The 10,114-nt window shown below is 38.4% G+C and overlaps 1 non-coding gene across 1 annotated transcript; it reads right to left on the minus strand.

The window, feature by feature from the left end:
* Nucleotides 1-206: 206 nt before the first annotated feature.
* On the minus strand, nucleotides 207-278 carry TRNAQ-CUG (transfer RNA glutamine (anticodon CUG)). Its single transcript has one exon. It is a non-coding gene; the product is annotated as a tRNA-Gln (tRNA).
* Between the last annotated feature and the right edge of the window lie 9,836 nt (nucleotides 279-10,114).

A 10,114-nucleotide genomic window follows, 5' to 3' on the forward strand; every position in this document is an offset into this window, starting at 1 on the left:
TAAAATCGTAACATTGACAAAATAAATTACGACAGTATTCTAGGACGAAAGAGCATGAAAGACCACGTCAGATGATGTATGTAACTTATTCAATTTTTTTGACATACGATACTTTTCTACTCGGGGTGCGATAAAAAGTATTGTATTATTGTCTTATTCATCGGGTGTTACTTATTCATATTTTGTTTCCTTAAAGTTAAAACATTAGGTCCCACCGAGATTTGAACTCGGATCGCTGGATTCAGAGTCCAGAGTGCTAACCATTACACCATGGAACCCATATTGTCAATTCGTTCAACATCTGGCACAAAAGCATGGAGCAACGTCTGAAGTTTATTTTAGACCGGTGTGAAAGCTGCCAACAACTAGCGATCGTCATCATCTGACGTCATATTTCGCATCTTGATCATGTATTGGTAGATCTACCACCTTCATAATATGAACATAATGGCATATTATTATTATTATTATTATTATTATTATTATTATTATTATTATTACCGTGTTTTGGTGGATCAGCAGAGGTGAAAGAAGGTGCGGGCTGGAATGGGTCTAACTACAAGGCCGAAAGATGAATTAAAATTTCAATAAAGGTTATATTTTCAAAACTTAACAATTTTTACATAAAAATTTCAGATTTTAACAAATAACAACAAGTCAAATCAGGTACAAGACCAAGAAAGCCGAGATTTAGATAGACTTTAACAATCTGGGCCACAAGCCCTAATTTTTACAATTCCTGAGCTCTCAGCTCACAACCACATATTACCAAAGGGAATAAATCCCCTTATAACATGGAGCCCTTGCTCCCACCTTTAAATCTCAAGCCTCTCTGAGGCACATTTACCACACGTAAGAGAGCTAACCCGCTCTCAATTTTCCGAGCATATCAAAGGCAACAACCAACATTACTATCAACTGCCTTCAAGGCACACCTACAAAGAAACAGGGGTATCTTGTACCCAATCTACTGGGCCTTCGTGGAAAAGAACAGATTAATTAAATGGCCCAAAATACCAAGATGAATGGAGGCGTGTACTTGCCCTCCTACATGAACACGTGTTGAAACCTAAGGGGCACAAGGCTGATGAAACAGGGGCTAATCCCACGCTAGGGAGGTGACTCGTATAAGAAAATTTCAATACACTAAGAGAAGAAAATCGGTTATGACCTCAAGTCAAAATGAAGGGGAGCTCGAGAGGGTAAGGCACTCTCTATCCCCGATTTACAGTTACATAATAAGAAACTTTTACATAAGCCGGCACTAAGCTACATTTTTCGAAAGGTAGGTTACATAGAAAAGGTTACGGACCTCCCCCGAGGGCTAAACTGCTGAGCTAGCAAGAATTAAAGATGTTAAAAGGCCATTACCTTGTAGAAGAGCTGCTGGCGGATGAAAGAGGCGCTTCCCGCCTCCTGCTATACTTCCATACACTAAGCTAGATGTTGTACGAGTGGCCGAGAGACAAGAAAATCAGCAGTTTTTATACCCTCGTGGAAGATACGAGACCTTTCATGAATAATTAAGACTCACCCACATGCGTTTATTGGCCGGCTAAAGTTTACACATCAAATGTGAAGAAGAAGGACACGATTAGTCCAAAATTAATTAAAGAAATTCGGGATTGGCTAAGTTCAAACCTGGCGGAAAGAAAGATTAATATTGCCAACCTACAAATGAAAGAACGAAATTTAGTTATAGGAAAACTTATGAGTATAAAATACCTTCAAGAAGTGTTCCGTCACTTCGCACCAGGGTGCATGATCATAGTTTTTGGTAGTGACATCTGTGAGAGAATGCCCAAACTTCTTGATAATTAGTAAAAAAACCAATTCGAAATTAACACAGTGACATCTTCTGATAAACGGTTGAATTAATTCAGTTTTAAAGTTCAGAGTTTTAGGTGTAGAGGAGTACTTTCATCATCATCATCATCATCATCATCATCATCATCATCATCATCATCATCTGTTTACCCTCCAGGTTCGGTTTTTCCCTCGGACTTAGCGAGCAGTGTCCTGGAGTTTCAGACTCTTGGTCGAGGGATACAACTGGGGAGTATGACCAGTACCTCGCCCAGGCGGCCTCACCTGCTATGCTGAACAGGGGCCTTGTGGAGGGATGGGAAGATTGGAAGGGATAGGCAAGGAAGAGGGAAGGAAGCGGCCGTGGCCTTAAGTTAGGTACCATCCCGGCATTCGCCTGGAGGAGAAGTGGGAAACCACGGAAAACCACTTCCAGGATGGCTGAGGTGGGAATCGAACCCACCTCTACTCAGTTGACCTCCCGAGGCTGAGTGGACCCCGTTCCAGCCCTCGTACCACTTTTCAAATTTCGTGGCAGAGCCGGGAATCGAACCCGGGCCTCCGGGGGTGGCAGCTAATCACACTAACCACTACACCACAGAGGCGGACAGAGGAGTACTTTCAGGCGGAAAATTCAAATGTGCGGCGTAGCCTATAGGTGTACCAACCGGTACAATTATTATTATTATTATTATTATTATTATTATTATTATTATTATTATTATTATTATTATTATTATTATTATTATTATTTCCAAGCCTGTGGTGTAATGATTAGTGTGTTTAGCTGCCAACCCCCGTAATCCCGGGTTCGATTCCCGGCTGTGTCACAAAATTTGAAAAGTGATACGAAGTTTGGAACGGAGTCCACTCAGCCTCGATAGGTCAACTGAGTAGAGGGGGATTTGATTTCCATCTCAGCATCCTCGAAGTGATTTTCCGTGGCTTCCCATTTCTTTTACAGTCATGTACCGGAAAGCTACCTAACTTAAGACCAGGGCCGCTACCTTCCCTCTTCCTTGCCTATTCCTTCCAATCTTCCCATTCCCTAAAAGGCCATTGTTAAGAATAGCAGATGAGACCGCTTGGGCGATATACTTGTCCTGCTACAAAGATATATCCCCGGCAAAATAACACACCTCCAGGACAGAGCTCTCTCCGCGTAGTTTATGCAGTACTAGCTGATGTACCCGTGTTTCGCTACGGTATTATACATTGTATACAGAATTCTAAATTAGGTAGTGTACACGTTGTGAGCAAGACTGTATTAAATTGCATAGCTCTTAACGTTTCCCTGAATACGGGACGGGGAAATCACCTAACGTCTTTTCTCAAATGAAGATTGGGTTGCGGAATTTCCATTGTAATGATAGGCCCACTTGCCTACCATCAGTCACAATCATGTTGGGGAATTTCATTATAATGGCAGACACTCACTCTCCACCTGCCTTTTTAGAACCTAAGAAAGACTGTCTTAGTGGTTATCCCAACTGAAATGAACATGGGTCATGACAATGACGTCAGTAGGAATGGCGCGATTAAAATCAATGCTTTCATATTAAATACTCGATCAAATGAAAAAACACACATTTTCTCACTTTTAACGAACAGTACTACGCTGTCGATCTAACAGTCCAAAGTGAAAGAGCTGAATTGACCAGGCCGCAGACAACCGTGATCCGTGAACATTTATCGTCTTTTTTTTCGTTGGGGGGATTGGGGGGAGGGGGTGGAATGGTGGAGATTGCCAGGGCAAAAGCTATGCCAGTTTACTAATCTGTTTCCTAGGAGTGCCCTATGAGTCGCAAAATGTTAAATAACTACACTGGCGGCGGAAAAATCTAACTGATTTGGAGGCAAATGTTTCACTGCTAATTTGTAATAAAATGAATGTACAATTTAATAAAAGTGAAGAGGAAGAAGCTCTTCTTAAGAAACGGCTCTTTTCAGGGTTGAATTTTGAGTTATGTAGTGAAATGTGATGCTATCATTTAGAATAAGCCTAAATTATAATTCTAGACCAGGTCATACTATTACTACTACTACTACTACTACAGAAGCCACAATTCTCATTGTTGCCGGGGGTTCCCGGTACCGGTGAGGGTTTACAGCCCATCGACTTATTTAAGGCCTTGAGTGCTATTAAGTGTGCACACTGCTCATTCAAAACAGCGCGTTAGAGTAGGGATCGAATAGCTAGAATACTATGATGAGTCAGCAACATGGCGGTAAACAGTGATTTAGTTATTTCTCCGAGTGGTGATATGTTTGGTAATAATATGTGTATAAAGTGCAATGGATCTATTCACGGAAGTAATGATAGTCTTAATAGTCTTAATGCTTCTTATGAGTGGGTATTGAAGAATACGTTTGGTAGCGAAGTGTCGGATCCGGTAGACGATCTCGTTTCCGATAACCTCACTTTGGACTCCTCGCATTTGAGGTTCAGAATAAGAGATCTGGAACTTGAACTCTCATCCAATGATGAAATAATTAAAATGTTATCAACGGATCTAGAAAATGCTCTGCTGGAATTGAAGAACTTTAAACAAAATAATGTTGAAATGCCGAGACAATACGAAAATGATTTTAAAGAGGTTAAGTCGAAGAATGTTCGGCCTAACCGGAAACATGTTGCATTTAAAGATTCTGTAAATAGTAATATAGTAACACAAAACAGTTTTCAAGCATTAGAATGCAATGATCATGAGGCAATCATAGAACATGACTCAGCTGCAGTGTCGAAAAGACAAAAAAATCCCGTCGGCGACCGGTACGTAAACAAGCCCGTACAGTAATAGTGGGGGTCTCGATGATAAGAAATGTTGGACCCGAAGTGGAAGAGGGAATTGCGTACTGCTATCCAGGCATACGAGTGGGTCAACTTACTGAACATGTAAACAGTGACAGTATTAAAGAAGATCCTGAAGCCCTGATAGTTCATATTGGCACAAATGACCTTCATAATTTCTCAACACCTAGTGACATAATGGCCGAAACTGATAGGCTTATTACTACGATAAAAAGGAGGTTTCCAGCGGCAAAGCTTTGTCTCAGTGGCGTTTTATATCGGCATGATGTTGATTATCGCTATATAGACGCTGTAAACTCCACTCTTGACTGGTTATGCCGAAATGGAGATGTCCTTTTTGTCGATGGTAATAGTTGGCTTACAGGTAGTGATTTTAGAAAAGATGGGCTACACCTTAACAGAAAAGGAACCTCTAAGTTTGGTAAACTTCTCAATAGAATATCTAGTAGAATGCTCTCGGGAAACTAATTAAGAAAATGAGGGGGGATGCTAATCCTAATGGCAAAAACTTAAGTGATACAGAAAATGATTTAGAAAGTATAACTTATATCAGGAAAACAATACAAAATGTAGATAGGAAATCATTTCACAGAGATCATATACACTACTAAGAAAGCACCAAGGTTAGTTGAACACGTTAGAGGATACTATCAAAATGTAAATGGACTTCGAAGCAAACTAACTGAGCTTAAAATTTCTTCATGTTTAGCTGACTATGACTTCATGGTATTAACCGAAACAAACTTAAATGAAGAAATTAGTGATCTGAAACTCGGACTCGAAACGTATTTAATTTTCAGATGTGATAGGTCTTCTTTAACGAGTACGAAGGCATCCCATGGGGGGGGGGGGGTAATGATCTGTATTAATAAGAAGTTTAAACCTACTCTGATACCATGCATTAACACAATTGAACAGTTGTTTGTGTCCCTGACTTTTAACACCACAAAATTAATCATTGGTGCTGTATACATTCCACCCAAGTCTCCTGTCCAAAAATATTTCGAACATTGCAGTGCTGTTGAAAAAATTATGTCAAATCTTGACAACCATGTATTTCTCATTGTTGGTGACTACAATCTACCACATCTTAAGTGGATAGTAAATGAAGAAACATCTTCTGGCCTTATGTCAGTAGGTAACAACACTATGCAGACCAGTTTAGTTATAGACACTTTTTCTTATCTCTGTTTAAATTAGTTAAATGCTATCCCAAATTTTCTGAATCACTTTCTTGATTTGGTTTTCAGTAACTCCAGTTCCATTGAAGTAAAATCTAGTAATGAAAGCATTGTCCCCTTCGATAGACACCACCCAGCATTAGAGATTTCTTTACCTATAAATGAGCTACACAATTCCTTGCCTGCTGATAGTTTTTACTTTGACTTTTTAAATGGTGACTATAATGGACTAAATTATTATCTGTCACACTTCAGCTGGAAGGAGATGTTTCAAAATGTATCCATTGATAAAACAGTAGAAATCTTCTATTCAGTACTACATTATGGCATGGAACTTTACATCCCTATACGGAATTTTAAGATTCCCATATTCCCAAAGTGGTTTAATCATAAATTGAAGTCCCTGACTATTGAAAAGAAGAAAGCACACAAGCGATACAAAATATCAGGTCTCAATAGTGATTATCAGCATTTCTCGAAATTAAGAAATTAATGTAAGTCTGAATCTAAATCTTGCTATACAATGTATGTCTCCAACTGTGAACGAAGTATTACTTACAATCCACGGAAATTCTGGCAATATCTAAGTTATAAAAGGTCATGTAATAATATTCCTCCAACAATGAATCTTAATGAAGTTACAGCAGATACTGGAGAAAATATTGTCAGTCTTTTTGCTAACCACTTTTCATCCGTTTATTCTTCTTATCAGAATAGTAGTAGTATGTCATATGATTATCCTTTCTCTGTCAATCTATCAGTTATAAACATTAGTAAGACAGAAATTTACAACAAACTGATATCTCTGGAATTATAGAAAACTGTCGGACCTGATGGTGTTTCAACGTACCTGCTCAAGTACTGCTCATTTATTTTATGTGAAGCACTCTTTTATCTGTTCAACTTATCATTCAACCAAGGCGTTTTTCCAGTGGAATGGAAGAAATAATTTGTTAGTCCAGTTTTCAAAAATGGTGATAAAACTAAAACAATATAGACCAGTTATAATTTCTTCTCATATTTCCAAAATTTTTGACTCAATAATAGACAAAATCACACCTCTCTTTAGAAACATCATCATTGATGAGCAACATGGATTCTTTTCAGGACGGTCAACCTGTAGCAATCTTCTTTTATTCTATCAGTTCCTCTTGGATGCAATAGAGAACCACTCCCAAGTGGACTGCATTTATACAGACTTCTCAAAAGCTTTTGACACTGTCGACCACGATATCTTGCTGCAAAAACTAACAGGCTACGGAATTAATGGGCCTCTCCTCTCATGGTTTGAATCGTATCTTAAAAATCGCCTGCAGATTTTTAAAATAAGGAATCATTTTTCTGCACCTATTATTGTTACCAGTGGAGTTCCTCAAGGGTCTCACCTTGCGCCCTTACTTTTTACTCTCTACATAAATGGCATTAAAAATATACTTAAGAATTCTGGATTGCTCTTGTTTGCTGACGATGCAAAAATGTTTATGCAAATTAATTGTCCACTTGATTGTTTAAAACTTCAAAAAGATTTACATCATCTGGAAAAGTACTGTTTTCAAAATGGGTTGAAACTTAATCATGAGAAATGTAAAATAATATCGTTTTTTAAAAACAAGAAGAAAATATAATTTCAGTACAAATTTAGTAATAACAACATTCTAACTCCTGTTTCACAAGTTAATGACCTTGGTTTTATTCAGCTATAACCTATCGTTTAATGAACATATTGAAAATATTTGTAAGAAAGTATTTCAAAGATTGGGTTGCATTACTAGATATTCTAGAGAATTTTCAAACTTAGCTACCTATCGATTGCTGTATGTGTCTATGGTACGCCCTATACTAGAATACTGACAACCTGTTTGGAACCCTTCTCATCAGACCTCTGTCCATAGATTAGATTCAGTACAACATAAATGTCTTCGTTTACATTCATTTAGAGCAGGATTCTCATATGATAATGTTGATTATACATCCTTACAACAGTCCTTAAAAATGCATAGCCTGTCACAACGCCGTGAATTATTGGATTCACTCTTCATTTTTAAATTGCTTCATTCCTTGATGAATTGTCCACAGCTCCTTGCAAAAATTAACGTACATGTACCAGACAGACGCACAAGGTTCAAGAATACATTGTCTACAAATTGGCATAGAACTAACTACGCATTCAGTGGGCCGATTGAACGAATGTCAAGATCTCTAAACAAAGTGGATATTGATATATTTAACTGCTCATTGTCAAAATTGAGAAATCACTTACATAATCTCCAGAATTGACTATTACTTTCCTGTGATTACTTGTAATGTAACCTGTGTTTATATCTGTACATATTTTTAGTGTGTTTTGTTTTGTTTTGTTTTGTTTTGTTTTGTTTATTCTTCTCTACTGTTATGTAAAAGGGTATTACCGTTAATAAAGTATTATTATTATTATTATTATTATTATTATTATTATTTTTATTATTATTATTATTACAGTATGTTACGTACCAGCAGTATCAGAAAATGTATGAACCAGAGGAATAGCATGCTAAAGAAGAAAGTTTTCTAACTCCCCAGCTATTTCCCACCAACATTCAGTCAGGCTGTTATACTCGGTACGCAGCAGTAATCCAATCTATCGGAGTTGAGCGGCAGCGTAAGAGACAAAGAACATCACAACAAACAATGGTCAATGTAATGTTATTGTTGATCAATGGTATGCGCTTTCGATGTTGTAGGCCTTCACATTTAGTTTTCTTCCGACTCTGAAATACCACTCTTATCATAGTCGGTACGGTAAAACTGAATAAAGCATAAATTATCGGAAATTCTATTCTCTATAAGTTTTGTTATGTACTACTTTTCGATAGGCCCAATAACATAAGTACTTAAAAAGTAAATTTTAGTCTCCTTCCCCTAAACTACAATTCCATATGTGTTATCATAGCCGGTACGGTAACAATGTATGACATAAATGATCGGAAATTTAATTCTATATAACTTTAGTTAGGCCTATGTAGTATTTAAGGATACGACCGCTAATATAAATATCTGAGAATTAAGTTTTAGGCCTTTCCCTAAACTACCATTTCACTCAGCGTGAATAAAATGATGTATAGCCTAGATTGTAGTGGCTTATCCTCCGACTTCACGTACCGATTTTCATTAAATTCTCTCCATTCGTTTCTCGTGATGCGTGTACATAAATACGTACAGACAGACAGAAATTAAGGAAAAGTAAAAAGTGCATTTCCTTATTACTGTGGGCATGACGGATGCAGAAATACAATTCTTTTCAAATTTTGATTAATGTACAGACAAAACTCTTATTATATACTTTATATATATATGTCCGTCTCTGTGGTGTAGTGATAAGTGTGATTAGCTGCCAGCCCCGTAGGCCCGGGTTCGATTCCTGGCTCTGCCACGAAATTTGAAAAGTGGTGCGAGGGCTGGAACGGGGTCCACTCAGCGTCGAGAGGTCAACTGAGTAGAGGTCAGCCATCCTGGAAGTGGTTTTCCGTGGTTTCCCACTTCTTCTCAGGCAAATGCCGGGATGGTGCCGAACTTACGGCCACGGCCGCTTCCTTCCCTCTTCCTTGTCTATCCCTTCCAATCTTCCCATCCCTCACAGATTAAGAAGATATATAGATATAGATTGTTGTCCTGTTCATCTCTGGTTACTTATTCATATTGTTACGTGCCATAGAAAATATCTCAATAATATAAAGTGCTCGTTTACATAACATTCAGCGGCGTCAGCAGCACAGCCACACCACAGAAATTTAAACCGCCTATCACCCACTTCCCTCGGTGAGCCAACATGGGACAGACCAATGGTGTAAGAAATAAAAAGCAACACTGACCAATGTGGCTGAAGTCAAAAATTACAAAAAACATTCGCCTGTCGTAGTACTTTCTCCTAAAGTATATAAACTCGATTTCAAATGCCAGCATGCATTCACTGATTTTTTTAAAAATTTGTTTTACGTCGTACCGACACAGATAGGTCTTATGCGAGGATGGGAGAAGAATGGGCTAGGAGCTGAAAGGAAGCGGCCGTGGCCGCATGCACAGTCGGTCCGCCCTTTTGACGTGTTATTGGATACACTCGCCTTAATTTAGCTTTGAGAAAAACCGGTTGCGCTTTTCCATATACGAGTAATGCTGAAATCGTGTTCTTCTTGTACAACATGCCGGGTAAACAGCATGTAGTGCTTATCCGCATCGAGACGTCCCCTCCTTGCGCAATCCTATTTGTGACAACTGTTTCTGGTTGGCATTATTCCCAACGCTCTGTATAACTGACGCTCAGTAGCATAATTCCTTGCAA

Source organism: Anabrus simplex, chromosome 3 (genome assembly GCF_040414725.1).
Source record: "Anabrus simplex isolate iqAnaSimp1 chromosome 3, ASM4041472v1, whole genome shotgun sequence".
Lineage (NCBI taxonomy): Eukaryota > Metazoa > Arthropoda > Insecta > Orthoptera > Tettigoniidae > Anabrus > Anabrus simplex.